We start from the raw sequence: 20,555 nt of genomic DNA on the forward strand, positions 1-20,555 counted from the left end.
TTTAATTATTTAATATATTATTGATATACACTCTTATGAAGGTTTCACATGTAAAAACAATGTCTCTAGATATTGCTTAATGTGAAGAGCTCCATTCTTCCATATATTGAGCTAAAGAATGAACTTGAGAATACATAGATTTAAGACTTCACAGCACCCATGAAATAATCAATATGTGGAGTACAATATCTATTGCATGCTATGTTCTGGTGAAACAGCTTTACTCATGTTAGACAATAAACAGACATATTAAATAGCTGATTAAATACTTTGAAATGTAGTTGAATTTTCAAGGAAGAAGTAGAATACTTCTAGGAGGGAATAGGGGACAGGCCTTGGAAGAATATATCAAGACTTGGGGTAACATAATAAAAGGTGTTACAGATGTGCATATAGGCCTCAGTCTTTCCAATGTTAAAGTAAAGATTTCTCAACCTATGGTGATGCACCATCTATGATGCTAACACACTTTGAATGCAGATAAAGTATGTTAAAGCTTGATTTCCCTTTTCCTCAACCCCAAATATTTGAGCATTCGAAAATTGTCTAAACCACAGAATCTTCTTGATACCTTGGGCAAATATAAAAAACATGGGTCGGTATTTTAAGGCATTTATTATGTATTTAAGTTTACAGTAACTCATGCACAAAAAAAGCTATGTACTTTGCACTCTATTTTGAATCAAGTTTGCATTACATTAGAGATTCTGAGGCAAGTATCATCATTAAAGGAATTTAGTAAGTAGTTGTATATGTATTTGACTATGTGTAAGAAGTTACATAAATGATGTGCATGATAACAACTTAACATACTAGAAGCACTGGTAATTTAATATTCAGTAGTTTAATTCCATGGACAATACCTAAATAGACTGAAGAAGATTAATTGTGTTATGATTCTTACATACTTCCAATTAGAATAAAAGAACCATGGTTTCTGAATAGAAATTGTACTTTATGTAATTACTTAGTTGAAGCTCAATGGGAAAGAAAACTAAAATATCTTAGACCTGGAGTCATGGGTCTATTTTATATGAACCTCTAGCCAATAGTAGCAATTTAAACTATTTTTTCTTGTGTACAACACATTGTCAAAATCCTCCTGCTGCGAGAACAATGAGAAAATATAAATGGTGAGAGATTTTGCCATTGGTATTGTGCTTCCTGTTCATATATCTGCATTTTAAATGCTTGCCAGTGCCTTTGTCTAAGAATACAATTAAAACAAGACAAACAGGTCAGAAACCTGACCTATTTTCTACAGCCTACTGCTTAACAGTGCATGGCACAGCTTAAGAAAACGAATATCAGTAGTTTTAAAAATCTGAAAATTGTACAAAGAGGCGAAGACAATGTACTGTAGCCTTGGCCAACTCTAGAAAACAAACAAAAGAGGGCGCTTCACCTAAGATCCTGGGGAAGTTTTTGAGTTATAAAGATCTGCAAATAATTTCCTCAGAAAATAATTTATTCAATTATGTCTACTTAAATGGAGAATGATTTTCACAGAGGAACTCTAATTACTGGCAGTTGTTTTTTCCTTAGTTCATTTAACAAAATCTACTGAAAGACTACAGAAGGACATGGGCTGTGTATTCTTTCCTCACATGGTCTTTGCCCTAAAGACTTTTTCTACATAGTCACCACAAACACAGTCGTGGTCCACATGATAAATGCTGAGATATGTGTGTTGACAGAATCCTGGGGACACTAGGAAACCATCACAATATTAATGTTTGAGTTACGATTTGAAGGATGACTTGCAATTTTCCAAGTATTTAAAGGTAAGGATACAGAACATGCGAAGTGAAATGCAGCAAATTCAGAGCCACAGGGATGCAGGACACAGGGCTATTCAGGGTGACCTGAGAAGAAGCTAGATACATGTGGGTGGGAAATATATTGAGAGTTTATCAGTTAAATTAACAATAGCTATTGAGATATATATATACTATGTAATAACTGTAGTCATTATAGTCCAAAATGTTATTTCTGGTTGTAGCAGGAAGGTGCCCTGATAGCCTTGACTTTTCAGGAATCCTAGTTGATGGAGTTCCCTTATTTTTAATATAGAGCTTCTGATACAGCCCTGGGCATCAATATACACCTAGGTGCCTGGCCTAGAAATGGTCTACATTAGTTTCATCCACATTTTATCAGCCAGAACTCGGTGATCTGGCTATGTCTTACTACAAGAGATGCTTGGCAATGTAGTTTCAGTGTCTGCCCAGGAGGAATGGAAAATAAAAAATGGCAGGCTTGTTTTTGCCATGCAGCAAACATGCTGTTCTAATGGGGACCAGTGATTTTCTTTTGGTGGGGAGTCTCACCATCAGATCTGCTACTTATGAAGGTCACAGGGTACAGTATAAAGGGTATACTAGAGTAGGATAAGACTAGTAAGAGGGAAGCTAGGCTGCAAAAGCTGGTGATTGAAACACAAAGATACTATTTTCATAGGAAAATAGACATTAAATACAGAAAACATTTCTGAGATGCAATCAGCTGGATTTGGTGACTGACTAGATACTGAACTGAGGTACAGAGAAGGTACAAAATGAGCATTTTATTGAGAGAATGTATTGATGGTGAAACTAACTAAAGTCAAGAACATGTCAGGTGGAGCAGGATAACATATAAAAAAGAGGAGCACAATGTTGGAAATGGTACGTTGTTAGTATTTGCAGGACATCTGAGTGGACATGTTCATGGGAGAATGAAACCACAGATCTGCATCTCAGGAGAATACATTCCAGGAGGTGTGCTTCTTGGCTGAAGGGCAATCAATCAATAAATAGTCTATAGCTATGAGACCAGAAGCAAACACCCAAGGAAATGTTGGAGAGCAAAACAAGAAGAATCTTGCACACCCTAGTTCTCCTACCTCTGTTAAAAATTAAAAACAGGACATCCCTGTTGGCAAATATTATCCTTCTCATTCCACTGTTGTGGGGATTAAACCATTCACATGATGCATTTAAAATACTCGTCTTAGTGTCTGACCAATGGGAAGAATTTAATGAATGGCAGCTGTAACTGTGCATGAAAAGAATGGTGGTCACCAGTTGAAATCTGAAAGCCTGTGACTATTGCGCAGGAAAGTCTCCACTTCCCTTTACACCTGCCCTTGCTTTTACTAATTCTGCTCCATTCTATGTAATTGTTCTGCTATAATTTCTCCAAAGCTAAAGGAAACTGCTGCCCCTTGCACTGATCGCTGATTCTACACGATCTTTCTTCAGTGCTGTGCCGACTGCCTGGGATTATAATAGCCTCTCCTAGAATTTTCATGATAATATTCTTTATCAAGTGATTGCTTTGTCCACGGTTGCCACATTACAGAACACAATTACAATTAAAGTAAAAATCAAAGCCAAAAATGTATGATAAATGTAGCAATACTTTATGACAGAAGGAACAATGTGTCTCAAAGAGCTTTCACGCTGATGCACAATGTACTTTTGCCTTAAATTTGATTCCTGCTGCTGTTCAGTTAATATGGAAACAACAGCCATTTTATCTCCTTTCTGGAATTTTACAGTGACCACTATTAAAATGTTCTTTTGTTCTCCCTAGGCTCCTCTCAGTTAATGAAATGGAGCTATTGTATCATTTGAGATAATACATAAAAAGGAACTAAGTTAATTTAAAAGTATTTTTTAAATTTATTATTTTAATTAAATGAATCACAGCCTGATTAATTTAAGACAGTGACGCTAACTCTGTGATTCATTCAGGAGGGTCTGCAGGGTGGAAGGGATGTGCCCCCAGGAACTGGACAGTGGGGAAATGGAAGGGCCCCTCACTCTCATGTTATGCAAAGAGCCTGATCTGAGGTATAGAAAGGTATGCAACTAACTTAAAGTACAGATTGATCCTCTGAACAGAGTGAGACAAGACTTAAAAAACAAGGAATGACTGGGTCATTCAGAAGAACTGTAATAGGCAGAGAGCCAGTCAGATAGGCTGATTTCACTAGGAGACGGTGGGGAACGGGGGCCCTCACACGGACTGAAGGGACAGATACCATGTAAACTGTGGAGACTGCTATCAGGTTATAGTTTGAAGCCATTAAACATACATATTATACAGGTGACTTTTCTTATTCTGATTATATGATCATCCAGCAATCTTTTAAATATATTTGGCTTCTCATGGCTTTTCTGATAGAAGGAAACATTCTGGCCAGAGGGTATCTTGATATTCTATCTCCTGGCAAATGTATTTCTCAATGTAAGTTAATAAATTACGCAATTCAGTTATAGTCCTTTTCACATGAGTGAATTTGTATAAATCTTTCAGAGTCATCTGTTCTGTGATGACAAAAATCAAACTTGTGAGGCTGCAAAATGGAACGCTGAACCCAAGCCTAAGGAATATATGATCCTAGGAGATCTCTTGGAACAAAATCAACAAAAAAGATACTCCCCTTTAAACGTTCCTATGGCAAATGCCCTTTCAGGATCAAGGTTGACAGATGGAATAACGTCAGCATTGGAATACTGACAGTTTGCTCACACAGTTTCTACTTCAGCATTATAAGAGCTAACACTTATGGAGCTTGAGCAAAATTAAACTGCTCAGCTCAAACAATGAATAGAAGTTTGCAGGTTCTGTGGGCCTGAACACTTTAACAAACCCAAGTATTTTCACTTTACCAGCCAAAACATTGTGCCCAGTCCTCAGTTCTTGCCCATCCCCATTTTCACAATAAGTGAAACATGATGTTATTGTCTCCTAGAGACAGCTCTATAACTTGGCCTCATAAAAACACAAAACAAAACTCCACAAAATTTTAATTTCCTTAATATAACTTGATAGAATCTGGACCTGAGAACTGCCTTTTGAATAGGCCAACTCACCACCTCAGAGAGACCTAGGTGTCATCCAGGCTACAAGCATTCTTCAGAGGACATGTCAGCAAGCCACAAGCCCACCTTTCCCCTGACCCCTCCCCTCAAAGAGCCCGCCAAAATCCCTGGCCATAAAAAGCCTCCTGACCTATAGAGACCCCTTTCCTTTGTTCTGCTGGCCAGGACAGAGAGGTCCTTCTTAGGTTTAGCAATAAATCTGCTTGGACTCTGGAGTTCGCATCCCCTCTTTTTTCTTTAACCTATCCCCTCTTTCCCTTTCATAACTGAATACTCTCTCATTCACACAAACAAATAATTTAAATTTTAGCACTTAAAACCTCATTTTAATTAAAGTGAAAATACATAAATTTCAACTTGTCTCATGTATTGTCCTCCTTGTCATCCACTGGGAAAAAACACAGTACAATGAATGGTCTGGTAAAAACTCAGAAACTCGTAGAACTGTTATGCTCATTAATCATTACACTGCACCTTAACAAAATTCACTATATATAATTAGAAAAAATATTTGAAGTACATGAATTTTAAATAAGAATGTGATAGGAGCAAAATGAAGTACTCTGATTATGTGTGAAGATAGAAAAATAAACATCAAGGGTCTGGTCTCTTAGTCCCCAAATACTAATTATTTTTAGGAAAATTGTTTGTATACCTTTAGCCATTGCTATTCGAGTCCAATTTTTGAAGAAAATACCCTCAAATATTCTAACAAACACACATGAATTTATTTTTAATGTATTATTTTCAGCAATTTATCCAGAATGAGAAAGCCAAGCCTTCATGGCATTTTTTGCAGGTGGTGGGTATTAATGTTTAATGCTTATGTTATCTTTGAGTGGCCACAGGAATATGCACATAGGAATTGGAATGTCAGTTATATCTTTCAGAATCAGTGCATTTGTAATCTCTCATTTTGTTTTAAGCTCAGGTGGGACACAAAGTTGTGTTATGCAAAGTTTAAAAAATTTGTGATTCACGTAGTCCTACTTTCTCAACATAATTGTTCAGTTTGAAAATACCACTTTTGTCACTAATGCATGTTGATTTTGAGGAAGAATATTAACATGCAAATACCAAAGGGGAAGAAAAGACCTATTTCAAAAATGGATATGAGGTAATAATGAAAACAGAGGAAACTATAATTATGTATCTCTCAAACATTCTTACTTGTGACAAGTGGAAATGTGCCCATAGTCAAGGCTTGTTTTCCAGGAGGGCATGTGCATATATGTATGTATATATTTATCACCTCTGAAGCAACATCCTTTTCATTTAAAAATTATGTAATTATCAGTGTTTAGCCTACTGATCTTCATTCTGATTTCAAAAATCACATGTTAAGTCTCATTTTCACAGAAAAATATTTACAAAAAAATTAAAAACCAATTATTCTACTTACTGTTCTTTTATTTTCAGGAATAAAACACGCATACACAAAAGTATGGCAAAACTTGTTATGAGCTGTTTCATATTCCCATTGCATCATTCAACTGAAACATGAAGCAGTGTTGTGTGGGTCATGGAGCTGCAATAATATACCTGTGGGTGGTTTTGTTGCTTCCGAAAGGAATTTCTCTTTTGGTCACCAAATGAGCCATTGATTGAATCTAGTGATCAGTGAGCACCCATGGAGACATGCTAAGCTATTTTGAATATGGGCATATAAGTCACTTTTTGTTTCTCTTTATATCTATACAAATAATATCAATAGCTACATTTTATCGAATGTTTATTTTGCAGCCAGATACTACATTAATGATTTTATAGATTCGCTTTTTCATTTAATCTTACTAAAAGTTTTGTAAGAGAGATCTTATCCATCCCCCACAATGTGGAGGGAAGAAAACACGGTGTCTAGAAAATAAACGGTTTTGCCCAAGGTCACAGTGGTAAGAAGTGAATGAAACATCTTCATTTCTGTTTGAGTCCACAGCATCTGCTCTTAAACACAATTGCGTCTTGTTATAGATCTGTTACCAATTCAGTGCACACACTACACATAGTGGTTGTGTCTATGCATAAATACAGGTAGGGCACACTGAAAGAACTATGTGTCTGTTTTGAAGTCATCCCCATTATTTGATAGTGATGCCTCATACATTAGAGATGGATACATACTGAATCTCCAAATTTCTTTTCATTATTGGGGGTATTTTCAAAGAGCTCAGAAAATTATTGCAACAGCAAGATTCATGAGACATGGGGCAAAAGTTTAGACATTTGAGAACTGGAAAATAGCTCACATCTCCCAAGATTATGCAATCTCTTTTCTTATAACCAACAATTCACAGTGTAGTAAAATCAGGAAAAAAAGTGCTCATAGTGTTTAACAGTGAGGAGATTTCTAGGGAAACAGAGTATGTGCTTAGAGTGCTTTTGTTATAAAACATATTTAAATTCTATTTTTGCCTGATTACTTTTTTTGGGAAAAGAAAAAATAGAGTATGTGTTTAGAGTGCTTTTATTATAAAACATTTAAATTCTGTTTTTGCCTATATTACTTTTTTTGGGAAAAGGAAAAATAGAAGCCAGAGAGGATAATAGGGAAGGGAGAGCAATGGGCCAGTGGAGCTTATGGGTGGACAAGGGGAAGTAAAAACAAACTCTCTGTTTTTGTTACATCTTTGAGCTTCAAATAGAATCTATCGTTGGATCTACGAGGGGGATTCTCAGCACATTCATTTTCACCTGCTCTCTAAATTGTGACAGTGATCAAAATGCCTGTGTATAGTTCTTGACAAATGGAAAAAAGAATTCTGTCACAGCGGTTCTAAACAGTTATCAGAAATACGTCTGAGTTGTATTGTCAGAGTGGCTTAGATTCTAAACCCTATGGGGGAGGAATTGATGTCTTTCTGGGTGAGGTTGACAGACCAAACTGCAACACTTAATAAGAGTAGCATCAGAAACAGAGTGGGGGAAACAGCCCCTCAATCCCAGACTACAAATTCTGAATGATAAAGTCCTGTCTATGGAGTTCAATGACCAGTGTTGGTATGAATTTCAAGGGGAGCCTGCATTTAAAGTATATTCTTTGTAATACACATTCTGGGATAAATGTTCACACGAAGGAAATAAGATTATTCACAGTAGAATTCTTAGTGGCTAATAAAATTAACCACTCCCTTCAATGATATTAATCAGTGGTTGCTCCAATATGCCTGAACCAACAGAGCATCTGACTGTAGATTAACAGCACCTAAAGATGGCTTATGAATATTAGCGTATCAGCAGACCATATGGTAAATTAGACTCTCTCTGGTAATTGACCAGAAGGAAGCCAAAATAATTAGAAATCACGCTCAATAACTGCAGTTGCACACAGCAGCTCAGTCACTGAAATGAAACTGTTTTCAGAAATGTCTGTTTTGCAGGTATATTCCAAATGACAGGCTACAAACTAGCTGCTTGTATTACACATCATCATGCAAAATGGGCTTATGGACTGAATTTTAAACTGTGAGGTTGCCGCCATCTGCTTTCTCTATTGATTTGACTTTGAGAGGCTTGTGTGTTTGTTTTTTGGTCAAGAAATAAAACCAGATCATGTCCTGATCCTGAGGGCATGGGTCTCCACATTTCCTTAATGGGACAGCCATTGGAGGGTTATAGAAACCAACCACCAATTATTCAGTATATTTCTGCCAGTGAAGTGCTCTATTTAATGTACTACATTGAAAAAATTTGAATAATTATTTTAAACAGTTAATAGCACAAATGTGAATATACTATGGATCAGTGCTTCTCAATTTTGTAATGTGCTATGAATCACCTGGGGATCTTGTTAAAATGCAGATTATGATTCATCAGATCTGGGGGGAAGGCTAGAGGGTCTGCATTTCTGACAACCTTACATGAGCTCCTGATGCTGCTGATCTGGGGGTCACAATATGAGCAATAAGGCTCTTATCTCCATATCTCACTAAGCAAATATATGCTCATAAAAACATGACATTTATTTGCAATGTCTTCTTCACTAGAAGCAATAAATGTTTTTCTATTTATTGTCTTCCTGCCCTTCGAGTTTTGTTGGAAGCCAAGGAGTATCTTACCCAATTCAAGCCCTCTAATGTCATTCACCACAAACAGCAGAAAAGTCTTAAAGTATTATTTATTAATACATTTATTCCATAACTATATTGGCATTTCCACTAAGTGAGACACAGGAAGCAGAATACCTGCTTCTTAACCCTAAAAAAGCTTATACATAGTCCACAGAAGAGACAGACTAAATCTATATAAACATGTGTATATTTCTTCTAAAAGAGGTTACAGAGTACTAAAGATGCAAGAGGACCAACCAGTAGGCCTTCTCCTAGTAGACCTTCTCAGAGACACTGACATTTACACATCTGCTCTGAAATACACATAGGTGTCATTCAGCAGAGTGGTGTGACAGAGTGTTGAGTAACTGAAAAATCCATCCACAGTCCTTCCAGTCATGTGTGAAATGACTAGGGAGTGAGTGGTGTAGGGACGAAGCTGGAAAGGTGAGGAGAAATCATGTCATGGAGACCTTGTAAGGAATGTTAAAGATTTTAGAATGAAGCTAAGAGTAAAGGAAAAATGTTTAAGAGTATAAACTCATGCTCGTAATATTCTACATTCTCACCGTAGGGTATATATTCATTCCCTCCGGGCTTTAAATGTATCTATATGATCATAATTCCTAAATCTGTATCTTTGGCTGGTCCTCTTGCATCTGGTAAATAATTTGAAAAGCCCCTTCATGCTCCTATATATTGATTTGAACAATGATGGATATGAAAGTTTGGAGGCTGCTAAAGGGCAGGACAAAGGTGTTGATGGTGGCTCAGAAAAAGTAGTAGATGGAGTTGGAAGGGAAAAGATATCTACATGTTTTGAAGATAGAATGACAGTTTACTTTTTGGCTGATGAGATGTGGGAAGTGAGGGAGAAAGATGTCAGTGGTGAGTCAGTGATGACCCCTGGGCAGAAAGAGTTTTGGTGGATGGTGGTGCCAGTGGCTGTGATGGGAAAACTAAAGGAGGAACATGCTTTGTGGGCAGGATATAAAGGTAGTGTTTGGTCATTTGGCATGACACAGTGAGCAGGGCCACACAGGGGGCACCAGGGTCTGTCAGAAGGTGGTGGGCAGTGGGGAAGCCTACTATGGTTTCTTTGGAAAGTACTGGATGAGGCAGGGCAAACAGGTTTAGAATTTGCCAGTTTCAATAAACTCAGCAGCCTTCGAGGGGTAGGGGTTGTCCCTAGTTGTCTGGTAGCTGGCCCTGGGGTGATTAGGGCAGGGGCCAGTGGCCTGGAGTGTAAGAGCCCGATAAAGCAGGTGTTTGGGAGTATGAGCTCTGGACTGGTTGCTTTACATTTCGAAGACATTTTCTAGGAATGAGTTGTTTATTGTCTCTAGAACTGGCTAACCCTGGGAGAGACAGTCCCTCGGTGTACAGCAAGGCCCCAGATGTTAGAGCATCAGGAAACAGAAAACAAAAAGACATTGTTAATACAATCAACATATCTAATGGAAAGGTGAATATGTTCCAAGATGAAAATGAAGGTTAATATTTAAGGTCAAAGATACAAATTTAGGAATTATGAGCATATAGATTATCATTTAAAGCCTGGAGGGGATGAATATATTCTATGGTGAGAGTGTAGAACAGGGTAAGAATGTCTGGAACCAAGTTCTGATAGAATCAAATAATTCAAGATTGGAAGGAGAAGAACAAATTCTCAGTTTACTGGAATGATTAGAGAAGTAGGAGGAAGTCAGGAGTGTGTCATCTCATGGAAATTGAGAAAGGAAAAACAAGAAGGCCAGCCCAATGAATGGCACCAAATATAAATTAGCAGTCTGTAAGAAAAGAAAATATGTATGTTGTCATTCCTGATTTCTTATGTTTTCTTTTATTTAAAAAAATAACTGTTTTGTTCTTTAGATCATGAAAATGACTTTTGCAATGAGGTATTCTCTGCAATTAAGCTGCAGATTCTGCTGGAAGTTTTAAACAATTGGGATATTAACCATTATAAATAGTAGCATTTATAATCCAAGTTTTATTTCTTATATACAACAAAAATTAGACTGAACTTTCACTAATTTCTGTATGATGACATACAATAATAATTGTTCTGTTTTGGGCTGAGAGAGATATTATCAAACATTAGAATTTAGACATGAAAGTGCTTATTATTAATTCATTCAATAATCATTCTTTGCTTAACTAAATCACATTTTTTTATTCAATTGATTTAGAAAGGTTTAGGAGTTAGTAACCTAACTTACATAATATTTACTTTTATTAAGGACACCCTGCCAGGGCCACCTATGTCAGGTGATGCAAAATCCAGTAATAGGTCATCCTTTCCTTTTGTCTTTTAAGGTAGCTCATTTAATCATTCAACACCTCTAAGCGTTAGCAATTTTACATTCATATCAATTCAAAAGCTACCTTTCTAGAACTTGACACTGGAGAATTGCCTGTTTGAATCTCTCATCCTTTTGGTAGGTTCTCAGATGTTTCAGGGTACCTGTTATGTCTTCTCTCTTTTCTGTGTAGACATCCTCAGGCACCTCACAGGACTATGGCATGGCTTCGGTTCTTCCACTATCTTCAATGATTTCATACACTATAATTTATTGGTGTCTCTCTGGGGCTAAGAACTAATCTCACTACTCTAGAGGTAGTCCAACCAATGTGGAATATGACTATTAAGCTCCTTATTTTGTACACTATGTAAGATTATTGCTGGTTTGTTTATTTGTTTTTGACAGCTACATTATTGTTGCTGTTCTTGGGCTGACCCTATACTCATTCGACATTCCTTAAGTAATCTTTTGCAGACCTACTGCCATGCAATTTTCATATGCTCATCTCAGAGTTATATCTGGCTTCTGTGGAAAGATGCACAAAACTTACGTAGACTCTGTTAAACTTCATTCTGTTTGATTTCAATCACCTCTTCTATCAGTCATGTTCAGATCTTTTGAGTAATTTATCATATTCCTTTTAGCTTCCTGTCAACTCCAAACTTGACATGCATATTATTAGATTGTCACACAAGCCATTGATGAATGGCAGCAATGGGCCAGTGGAAAAGCCCTTTGGCACCAGATTCCACAGTGATGTTAGTGGAAACACTAGTCAGCTCTCTCTCTAACCAATGTCTCCTCATTCAACCAGTGTGCAAATCAAAGAGTTACACTCATATTCAGCTATCATTTTTCCATTATGCTCACTAGGCTACTGTGGGAATGAAATAAATGCTTGGTTGGAATAAAAACTCCACATTTATTATCTTTTTGTCATTTAGTCAATAATAACCCTTTAAAAATAAGTTGATATTTATATAAGAAGGACACTTAGAACAAAAGAGGTAGAGAGATATGCAAAATCAGACAAGGATGGTGATAAAACTGGTTATAAAAATTTAGAGATCTGAATTCTCAATTTATGCTCCTCTCTCCCACCCTGACTATTTTACTTGTAAGTTTGAATGCTTACTAAACAACTGTGGTGAAATATGGCAACATCTCAGAGAGCCGTGCCCAAACCTTCACTATACGGATTATCACTGATTTACTATTTATTCTATATTAAAATCATATTTCTTTCTAGTCAGAGGCAGGCCTCTTGAGATTTGGGGCTTGAATTTTTTTAAACAGGAAAATAGAGTCATAAGGATCTGTAGTACACTACTTTATACACTATAAATCTGTGTTGATATTATAGCTATAAAACATGTGGCTAAGCATACACTAATAATAAACAAATCATACTGCATCCTCTGAGGGACAAGCATCAAAATAAACTATTCCTACCTAATATGGACTTTATCACCAGCTATTATTCAGTAAATATTTAAACTCCATTGTCTTTCCTCAACTGAGAAAGCTTTACTGCCTCAACATTTCTCAAGTTGCATGAATCCCATGCAATGTTAATATATGGTAATAAACGTCCCCAGCTGCAATGCAGTTCACCCAGATGGGGTTGCCCAGAAACAACTGTTATATCAATGGTAGTTTACCAAAGCCTGGAGTGAGTATAGTAACAGGACACATATAAGTCATACACTAGATACACAAGTAAAGATAAATATATTTCTGTGACTTTTCTCACTCTCTTTAGATTCCCAGGCCACCATTCAAAAAACAAAGAGTCCTCTGCCCTCTCAGTGGGTCTTAACCCTATCTAGGAAAGAAAATGATTAAAAATGGTCATTTTAATCATGCACAGGTTTTTTTCTTAAGTATAGCATTTACAAAAACTTTTAAATAGTATAGATTCACAGGAAGTTGCAAAAAAATATACAGGACAGTTTTTTACCCAGTTTCTCCTAATGATAACTACAGAAACCAGAAAATTGATCATTGATACTGGTATAATCCACAGAATTTACTAAGATTTCATCAGCTTTACATGCATTCATGTGCATCTGTACATGTGTGTAGTTTCATGCAATTTTACTCCATATGTAAAGATTCATGTTACCACCACCACAGTCAAGATGCAGAACTGTTTCATCACCAGAAACCTCATTTGTGCTACCCCTTCAGGACCATCCCTCCCTTCCCCTAACCCTTCACAACCACTAATATATTTGTCCCCTCTATAATTTTATTATTTTGAGAATATTATGTAAATGGACTCATATGGTAAGTAACCTTTGTGACTGCATTTTTCGTGTAGTGTAATTCCTTTGAGAGCCAAACAAGTGTTTACATTTTTCGGTGTAATGTTCCTTTGTACTGCAGCATAGTATTTTAAGGAGTGGGGATACTACAGTTGGTTCACTCATTCACTAGGTGAGGACATTTGGATTGTTTCCAGTTTTGTGCTGTTGTGAATAGAGATGAACTTTCCTGTACAGCATTTCTGTGAACATAAGTTTTCAACCCTATGGGACAAATAGCTGTGAGTAAAATTGCTGGGTGGCATATGTAAGTGCATGTTTAGTTTTATGTAAAACTGCCAAGTTACTTCCAGAGTGACTGCACCATTTTATAGCCCCATCAGCAATGTATAAACAATCTAGGTTCTCAGTAACCTCACTAGTGTAAGGCTGGAGGCACTGGAGGGAGAAGGGCAAGGACAATGTAGGCAGAGCAGAGACAGCACCAAGTAGTTCTGTGCCATATGGGGAAGAAACAAACAACTCTTCCTGGATTCCAGTCCCATGACATGCTGACAAACCATCTGGAAGGAGGAGATCCCTGGCTGTCCATATCCTGACCCTGAGCCAATAAAAAATTTCCCACATACCCTTAGCCCCTTCCCCCTCCCTTCCCTGTTCTCTTAAAAACTCCCTGCCTCCCCTCCTAGGCACGAACTTCCCCAGCCTGTGTTTCAGACTTGTGAACCTCGCCCAGGAATTGCGCTCAAATAAACTGCCTGGCCCTTTGTTGCCTCTCGATGCCTGCTTATTTCAGCTAGAATTTATCTTACAACTAGCATTTTGTGTCAAAACATAGTTAAGATCACAACAAAGTTGTAAATTTTTTCTGGCCAGGTGTTATTTCATATTACCTTTAAAAATAGTTACATGACCTAGTAACATTGATTTAAAAAAGTTTATTGAATATTTGAACAGGGCAAAGAGATACCTCTCTTCCAGGCAGGAACCTTAGGTCTATGTGCATGCAGAAGCTGCCAGCCCAAATGTCAGAGGCCAGGCAGGCAACAAGAATGAAACTCCCAGGAAACCAACCAGACATCTGTGCATGTGCAGGGGACTGTGCCCTGCTGGAAAGCAGAAGCCTGGCTAAAGGGAGACTCTCCTCAGGCAGCCACTCTACCTATGTTTCTAGATATTCTCACTTTTCTAAAAGTAAATAAATAAAACAAAAAACCTGAATGTACAATTTAAAAATGGGAACTCTCCTAATTTATAAGTGCAGACTCAGAGTTTGAAAGACTCCAGCCTCTGCAAAACTCCTGAGGATAAACTTTTGCCTAAAGACAAGCTATTTGAGCATTATCATTTAGAGAGGTGAGAAACACATTAAAAAAAATTAAAAAGGTTCAGTATCCTCAGACACCAGGAGGAGGTTATTTTAGACTAAAGGAATTTAAAAAGCCTTTATAGTATAGAATGGCACTTCTCAAACTTGAATGTGCTTACAAATTGCTTGGGGATTTTGTTAATCTGATTCACTAGGTTGAGATTTGAGCTGAGAACTGGGATTCTGCATTTATAACATACCACCTAGTGATGCTGCTGGTCCAGGAACCACTCTTTGAATAGCAAGGATGTGGATAATATTTGAGCTGAACCCTGAAGGTTGGGTCATGTTTGCAGATGCAAAATGGATCCTGGTAGAGAGAATGGAATCATCAGTCATAAAGCTTGGAGACCTTGAAGACATCTGGAGAATTATCAAATCTTATTTGCATTGTAAATAGTTACACAAAAGAGAACAGGAGATAAACTTGGAAACATGTATGTTGAGATGGGATTAGGCCATATATTGTTTATGTTCCAGATTTTGGTATCTGTGATACACATGTAGTCAGATTACTATCAGCAGCAAACATCTGTGAGTTCTATGATGCCCACCTTGCTGATAAGTGGGTCCTAAGTTATAGTCATCCAGTGGCACCTGGCTGTGTTCCCTGCAGCTTATAAGATATCCTGTCCAAAACTGAAAGGAGTGTGCACTGCCTCAGGGCTCATCAATGTCTGTATCAAAGGATCTGTCTGCTTTATCTCTCAGATGCACTAATGCTTAGAGACATAGCTGTGCTGTTTCCATGTACAAGAAAGGATATTTGCCTTCTTGCCTTTTATGGCAAGAAGATTTCTCACCTGAACTTCAAAGTCTCTCAAAGACTCATAAAAACAGATACTCACTCTCTGGTTGCCAGTGTTTATGTCCACTGGGTCTCCATCCCTAAGAGGATGGAATCTCTCCTTCATTGTTCTTGTCATTTTTCTCTCTGTCTCCCTTTGAATAAGGAATTTACAAAAACACAAACAAACATGAAGCACTTCTTTCTCTTCTATCCAGAAAAAGTCAAAGGTCACATGTTTATTAAATTAGGTAAACATCTGCTTTTAGGGGGGTCACTGACCCACTTGCTCCACACATAATTAAAATAAGATTTCCCATATTTAAAAGTAAATGAAGAGACAACTGAATGAATGGAAATGATTGCATTTGTATTTTAGTAGGTAGGTGAAAGAGAGAATAGTGAGTCAAAAATGATCTTGCACCAGGGAGACTGAAGGGGAATCTGTGACAGGGAAGTGGGGGGGCTTGCAACAATCAGCACTCAGTGTGGTGGCCAAGCAGTAATTCCAACCAGAGTTTTGCTTATTTGCAGAACCAAGTCAGGGCACACTCTGATAAGGGACTTTCGCAGGGTACAAGTCTGATCCAGCACCTCAAACAAGGAGTTTTACTGGCTCTAGCCCTGGCCATGAGCTGGCAAGGAGCAGAATAATAGCTCCAACTGAGAGGTGGGCAGGCAGAACTGATGGTATCTAGAGTAAACCTGGCACCAGGTGTGGAACATTCTCTGGTATGCACAGGCAGGGTGATTAATTCATAGCCAAGACTGAGTATAGCTCATGACTCCTCCCAACCAGAGAGCCTATTTGGGAAACTGAGGGTAGTATGGAGTGGGCCCTTGTCCTCCAGCCCAGGTAAAGGAACTGAGATGTAGCCCCATCCACTGTGGAGAGTGCATTCCGGTCACATCAGACCTGAAGGGCTGGCCACAAGTCCTGGAAACCGTGTAGCTCAGGGGCACTCAAGCCAAGAGATGGGTGAGCAGAACCAATAATTTTCAGTACAAAGTCAGTGGCCCTGTTCAATTTGGGAAGTTGAGTAAGAGTTGGCTTGAGTTAAGACAACAAAAAGTTTGAGTTGCTTTTCCCACTGCACCTGGGCAGGGAATCTAATTCATAGCCCCATTCATCGCTGAATACAGCCTCCAGCATGTTCAACCAGAGAACCTAAGCAGAGCACATGGGATGCTGCATAGCCCATTCAACAGCCCTGTGTATAGTGGCACTGGAACAGAAAGCAAAGCCTGTGACTTCCCCTGTCTACAGAGCAAACTGGTGGCCTTACAATATTTCATGTAAGCTTTATGGTAGCCAAAAGGGAAAATGCTATAGTAATTACACAAAAGAATACAATAAAGAAGTCAACATACAATATCAAAAGTCATCAAAACACACAAAAACCAGGATAAGAAACAAGGAACAACTTATTTACAAAACAACCAGGAAATAATTAACAAAATAACAATAGTAAGTCCTTAGAAATCAATAATTACTTTAAACATAAACAGTTTAAATTCTTCTCAAACTCTTCCAAAATATCAAAGAGGAAGCTTACTACCAAATTCATTTTATGAGGCTGGCATTATCCTCCTACTAAAACCAGGAAAGGAAACAACAGGTCAAGACCCCTGATGGGTATACATGCTAAAACTTCTCAATAAAATACTAGCTAACTGAATTCATACAGTTAAAAGGATCATACAACATGATCAAGTGGTATTTATCCCTGTATGAAAGGATGGCTCAACATTCACAAATCAATGTGATAGATCACATTAATAGAATGAAAGAAACTAATCATATGATAAACTCAAAAGAGAAAACATTTGACAAAATTCAACATCCATTCATCATACAAATTATTAACTATTAGGCATAGAAGGAACACATACCAACAGAAAAAAGCCATATCAAATAAACTCACAGCTAACACTTAGTGGTGAGAGGTTGAAAACTTTTCCTTAAAGACCAGGAACAATACAAGGGTGCTCACTCTCACCACCTTTATTCAACATAGTACCATAAATCTTAGCTAGAGCAATCAGGCAAGAGAAAGAAATAAAAGGTATCAGAATTAGAAAGGAAGAAGGAAAATTGTCTGTAGATGATATGATTTTATGTGTAGAAAAGCTTAAGGACTCAATAAAAAAATTTTAGATGGAATCAATGAATTCGGTGAAATTGCAAACTAAACACACAAAAATCAGTAGTGTTTCTAAAGATTAACATTGACTTTTCCAGAAAAGAAATATAGAATTTAATCACATTTACAATAGCATCAAAACAATAATTCCTTGGAAATTAATTTGACTTTATAAATAAATAAAACTAAGTAAAATTAAGGAGGTGAAAGATCTCTACTCTGAAAACTGTAAGACATTGATGAAAGAAATTGAAGAATACACGAATAAATGGAAATGGATCCCATGTTCATGGATTGATTGGAGTAATTAATATTGTTAAAATGTCAATACTACCAAAAGCCATCGATAGATTCAAGGTAATTAGTATCAAGAGTCCAATGACATTTTTTTTTTTTTTTTTTTTGAGAGGGCATCTCTCATATTTATTGATCAAATGGTTGTTAACAACAATAAAATTCAGTATAGGGGGGTCAATGCTCAATGTACAATCATTAATCCATCTCAAGCCTAATTCTCGTCAGTCTCCAATCTTCTGAAGCATAACGAACAAGTTCTTACATGGTGAACGAATTCTTACAGAGTGAATAAATTCTTACATGGTGAACAGTACAAGGGCATTCATCACAGAAACTTTCGGTTTTGATCATGCAATATGACCTATAAACCATCAGGTCAAATATGAATATTCATTTGATTTTTGTACTTGATTTATATGTTGATCCCACATTTCTCCTATTATTATTATTATTTTTATTTTTAATAAAATGCTGAAGTGGTAGGTAGATGCAAGATAAAGGTAGAAAACATAGTTTAGTGCTGTAAGAAGGCAAATGTAGATGATCAGATGATCAGGTGTGTGCCTATGGACTAAGTATTAATCCAGGCTAGACAAGGGCAGCAAGACATCCACGGATGCAGAAGATTTCTCTCAAAGCAGGGGGGGTGAGGTTCTGAGCCTCACCTCTGTTGATCCCCAAATTCTCACCTGATGGCCCCCCTGCGACTGTGCCTGTCTTAGGTTGTTCCTCCCTTGAGGAATCTTACCCGTCTCTGGCTAACCAGTCATCTTCCGGGGCCATACAGGGAAATGTAAAGTTGGTAAGTGAGAGAGAAGCCATATTGTTTGCAAAGGTTAGCTTTTTACTTCTTTGCAGATTTATGCCCTCTGGCTTCTATGCCCAGCACTTGTCTCGAGGTATCTTTACCACCTGGAGGAATTATGATACTCGGTAAATTCGATATGAGGCACGAATTCTATTTAAGGTATGTAATTAGGAAGGAAGAAGAAAAGCTATAGATGTAGCATATGAAGGAAACTTGGGAGGATTGATTATTTCTTTGACATATCTTCTTGTATAGTACCTTAAGTATGTATAGGTTTTAAACTACTAACTAATTTGCACACACATATTAACATAATAGGAATACAGTGACATAAACAAAGCAAGTCTATAATTACCAGCCATCTCCAGTGAAGCCAAGAAAACCATTTAGGCACCCTAGGCATTTGTGAAAATTTATCTATAATATGATGGATATTTTCCAACCAATGACATTTTTTACAGAATTAGAAAAAATACTTCTAAAGTATATGTGGAATCACAAAAAACCCCAAATAGCCAAAGAAATCCTGAGAAAGAAGAACAACACAGGAGGCAGTACACTTCCTGATTTCAAGCTATACTATAAAACTACAGTCACATAATGCAATACAAAACAGTATTGTACCAGCATAAAAATAAACAAATACACAAGTGGGACAGACTGGAGAGCCCAAAAATATATATTGCACATATATTAAACTACTATTTGACAAGGGATCCAAAAATACTCAACAGAGGAAAGATGGTTTCTTCAATAAATTGTGCTGAGATAATTGGATAGTCACATGTAAAAGAATGAAACTGTACTCCAATCTTATACATCTCACAAAAAATTAACTTGAAATGCATTAAAGACTTAAATGTAAGACCTGCAACCATGAAACTCCTAGAAGAAAACATAGGAACAAAGCTTTGAGAATTGGGTCTTGGTAATAATTTTTGGATATAACACCTAAAACCCAAGCAACAAAGTCAAAAATAAGTAAGCGGGACTACATCAAACTAAAAAGCTTCTGCACAGCAAAAGAAACAATCAACAAAGTGAAAAGACAACTACAGAAGGGGAAAAAATATTTGCAAACCATGTATCTGATAATGGGTTAATACACAAATATATAATAACTAATATAACTCAATAATAAAAAACAAATAACCCAATTGAAAAATGAGCAAAGAATATGAACAGACATTTCTCCAAAGAAGGTGTGTGGTAGTCCACATATACATGAAAAGATATTCAACATCACTAGTCATTAGGGAAATGAAAATTAACACCACAGTATGGTATCACCTCACACCTGTTAGAATAGCCATCACTGACAAGAGAAGAGATAACAGATGCTGGCACAGATGTGGAGAAAAGTGAACCCTTGTGCATTGTTGGTGGGATTGTAAATTGGTGTAGCCACTATGGAGAATCCTTAAAACATTAAAACTAGAACCACTATCTGATCTAACAATCCACTTCTGGGAATAAGGTAACAAAAACACTAACTTGTAAGGATATCTGCAACCCCATGTTCATATCAACATTATTTATAATAGCAAGACATGGAAATAACCTAAATGTCCATCGATGGATGAAGGGCTAAAGCAGTTGTGCTAAAAATACAATGGAATATTATTCAGCCATAAAGATCAAAGAAATCTTTTTGTGCCAA

General features: G+C 37.1%; 1 long non-coding RNA gene across 1 annotated transcript in view; it reads left to right on the forward strand.

Annotated features, from left to right (window-relative positions):
• Positions 1-20,555, forward strand: part of LOC140849931 (uncharacterized) — a 147,664-nt gene that overhangs the window by 83,104 nt on the left and 44,005 nt on the right. The gene's annotated exons all lie outside the window — the stretch shown is intronic.

Source organism: Manis javanica, chromosome 6 (assembly GCF_040802235.1).
Source record: "Manis javanica isolate MJ-LG chromosome 6, MJ_LKY, whole genome shotgun sequence".
Taxonomy (NCBI): domain Eukaryota; kingdom Metazoa; phylum Chordata; class Mammalia; order Pholidota; family Manidae; genus Manis; species Manis javanica.